Source organism: Silene latifolia, chromosome 10 (assembly GCF_048544455.1).
Source record: "Silene latifolia isolate original U9 population chromosome 10, ASM4854445v1, whole genome shotgun sequence".
NCBI classification, from domain to species: Eukaryota; Viridiplantae; Streptophyta; class Magnoliopsida; order Caryophyllales; family Caryophyllaceae; genus Silene; species Silene latifolia.
Window position 1 is genome coordinate 109,023,650 of NC_133535.1, and position 3,461 is coordinate 109,027,110.

At 36.5% G+C, this 3,461-nt stretch overlaps 1 long non-coding RNA gene across 2 annotated transcripts; it reads left to right on the top strand.

Moving 5' to 3' along the window:
• Window positions 1–423: 423 nt before the first annotated feature.
• LOC141609121 (uncharacterized) lies at window positions 424–3,236 on the top strand. Of its 2 annotated transcripts, none has more exons than XR_012527226.1 (3): window positions 424–440; window positions 1,928–2,297; window positions 2,396–3,236. It is a non-coding gene; the product is annotated as an uncharacterized LOC141609121 (long non-coding RNA). The 2 variants fall into 2 exon arrangements; XR_012527227.1 differs by lacking the exon at window positions 424–440 and adding an exon at window positions 1,281–1,491 and having other exon boundaries at window positions 1,559–2,297.
• Window positions 3,237–3,461: the final 225 nt, after the last annotated feature.

Below are 3,461 nucleotides of genomic sequence, written 5' to 3' on the forward strand. Positions count from 1 at the left end.
TGTTATTCAGGATATCTTTTAGTATTATTTATTAAATGTATTTTATTGCTCAAAAGTAATTTCTAAAACTTGGACTCTCTGTAATCGCTCGAAAAAAGGTTTCTTTATTAATATAGATAGATATAAGATATATATATATATATATATATATATATATATATATATATATAATATATAATATATATATATAGGGTCGGGGTCAGGTGCGAACTAAAGTACGGTGCGAACCGTACGAACTAATCAAATAAAGCCATTCTCAATCGCGCTCCTTATTTTTCTACCCAAGTGATGAAACAATTCGACCCCCTCCCACCATAAACACTCAACCTCCATCACCTCTCACACATCCATCGACGGCGCCTCTTTCACCGCCGGCCACCACTTCCACCGCCGCTTCTACCACCCTTCCCCCAATGCATTTTGCTATTATAGAGAAAAAGGTTAGCTTCAATTCTTATTTTAATCTTTGAATTGTTTAGTATTTTGAATCTATTCAATTGTAAAGAATCAAGTAGTTTTATGAGAAAACATAAGATTATAATAAAAAAAATTGATCTTTAGGTATGAATTCTAATTAAAAATTAGGGTTTATAAAAATTGGTCATATAAGTTACTGATTTTCCGACAACTCCCATGAATTGCAGTTTTTGGCTCTAAATATTCCGACACATTTCGATTGAAGTTTGCAAAAAAGTATTTCCGGTTGGTTTTGTGTATCCCATGTATATGGATAGTGATAACCAAAATGGTAAAATGATACTCATTGGATGTAACCAGTATGGATGTTTATCATGTATGCACCTGCTTTTCTATTTGAGATTGCTTGATTTCTTGTCTTCCCTAATCAAGGCTTGAGGTTTCTTTTTCTTCGTTTTTCTCTTGCTATCCATTTCCTCAAAAGGCTACTTGAGGTTTTATTTATTTTTTTTATTTAGTATTCCTTCCGTTCCACTCTATTGTAGGATAAACTTGATTTGATTTTTTGACACTAGATCCACAACTGTATGTGTAATTTGCTTGAACTGTTAATTTTATGATATTCATTGGCTGTAATATTTATGGCCTTAAATGGATATCTGAATTTGGAATGAGAGGTAGTTTTTGAATTGTGACCCTAGATACACATATCAATACTCCTAGATACACATATCAATACTCTAGACACACAAATCGATTTGTGTATCCTGAAGTATTGATATGTGTATCTGAGATACTAACATGTGTATCTAGAGTGGTTGTGGGGGGAAGCGTTATTCAACTAGAGAAGGTAGGGGGTGGTTAAGTCACAATGGAGTGTATCTAGCACTTTAAAGAAGTGTATCTAATTTGCCAGAAATGTGTATCTAATAAGGTAAATGAGTGTCTAGCTAGGTAAAGGCATGTATCTACCAATCTAAAAAAGTGTATCTAGCTAGCCAGAGATATGTATCTAACTAGGTAAAGGAGTGTATCTAGCATGGTAAAAAAGAGTGTATCTAGCATGGTAAAAGAGTGTATCTAGCTAGCCAGAGATATGTATCTAACTAGGTAAAGGAGTGTATCTAGCATGGTAAAAAAGAGTGTATCTAGCATGGTAAAAGAGTGTATCTAGCATTGTAAAAGAGTGTATCTAGGAAGATAAATAAGTGTATCTAGCAAGATAAATAAGTGTATTTAACAAGATAAATAAGTGTATCTAGCAAGGTAAAGACATGTATCTAGCAAGGTAAAGGAGTGTATCTAAGAGGGTAAAGGAGTGTATCTAAGAGGGCATACCCTATGCCCTGCTTTCAACCATTGTTGAATGAATGGTCTGTCATAAGTCATGAGTAATAGGCTAATAGCCAATTAGCCATGCCTATTGGCTGACAAGTCAGACCGCCGTTAAAACTTTTTTTGTGCCTGTTCTTTTCATAATATCTTTTTTTCCCTGGGCTATGTGGCGTAGGTGTTGGATGCGCGAGCAGGGTTTTACGAGAAGCCTATCGCAACACTGGATTTCGCATCACTATATCAATCTACCATGATGGCATATAATTTGTGCTATTGCACTCTGGTATTTAGTTTTGGCCTTTGGGCATCCTGTATTATTTAGGACATCCTTGTAGAAGTGCTTCTACTTTACGATATTGTAATAAAGTTGTCGACGAATAGTATAATAATGAGTGTATCTAGGAATATAAAGAGGTGTATATAGCAATATAAATCAACAATGTTTCTTTGCGAGGTAACAAATTGAGTTCCTTCTCTTTCTTTGGATATCTTATTGGGTTCTTTGGAGGATTTGGTTTCGCTCCAACTTTGTACTTCACTACTTCGTAAGTTCTCCATTTCTTTTAATATCCATCACATTTCTAACAATGCAATTAAACATCTGTCTTATTTCTCGTAATCATTGTGTTTGATGAACTTGCAGCTGCCTAGCATAATGTGCGCTCATCATCAAGAAACCTATCAAATTCAGCATTTCTTGGCTCATCAATTGTGTAATTATTCTAATAATGATGGGAGTTCTATGCTCATTTGAGACGGCTTATATGCTGTTTTGTGACGGTCTTCGTGCCCAAATATTGACGGAACCATGTCGTGTTTTAAGCTTAAATAAAGGCGAGTTTCAATGCTGTATTTAAGACGGAATTTCACTCTTATAATGTGCAGCAAAGATGGCATAACCATGCTTTATGACCGAACGACGACGGGTTCAGTGCTTGAATGGTGCTGCGTTTGTGCGTGAAAGAATGTAGCAGCCCAGCCTGGTGGTTGTGCGTGGTGGTGTAAGGAGTAGCCACGGCCCTAGCAAGAAGGTTCTCCACGGCCTGGTGGCCAGCACGGTGGTGGCCTGGTGGTGCATTGGTGTTGCGTGAAGAAGAGAGGCAAGAACAGGCTGCCCATGTACATACCCGATTGGGGTTATATCCCATGCCCATCAGGGACACCTGCAGCAGCCAAGACGACAACAATTTAACGACCCTAAGCCATTTAGCCACGTCCCCGATTGGGGACGTCTCCCCTGGGTACCGGGTATGCAGCCACCAGGTCTAAAGCTTGACCTTTCAGCTCCCTTGGTCCGTGGCTTATATATTGCAGCATTGTTCTTGGATATTTCATATTCTAGGTCTATCTTTTGCCGTCATTTTTGATGGAAAAACTACATTAGTTTAATAATCTACTACATTTTAATACGTACGTATGTAGTTCGTTTGAATTATTTACATTTTCGATTCGGTTTTTATTTAAGTTCTGTTCTAATTCTCTAGTTTTTGCTCAAGTTCTATTTGGTATTTTCCTCTATTTCTCCATTCTCTTTTGTTATTTCAATTACTTCTCTTTTATTTTGTCATTATGCTATTATTTACTTGTATTTAGATTGTTTACGTTTTATTAGTGTCCATCGGATGAAATTTACAAGCTACTGTAAATGATCAACAAAAAATAGTGCCAACATCATTGTTTCCTTGTTTCCTAGCATTAGCATTTTAGTT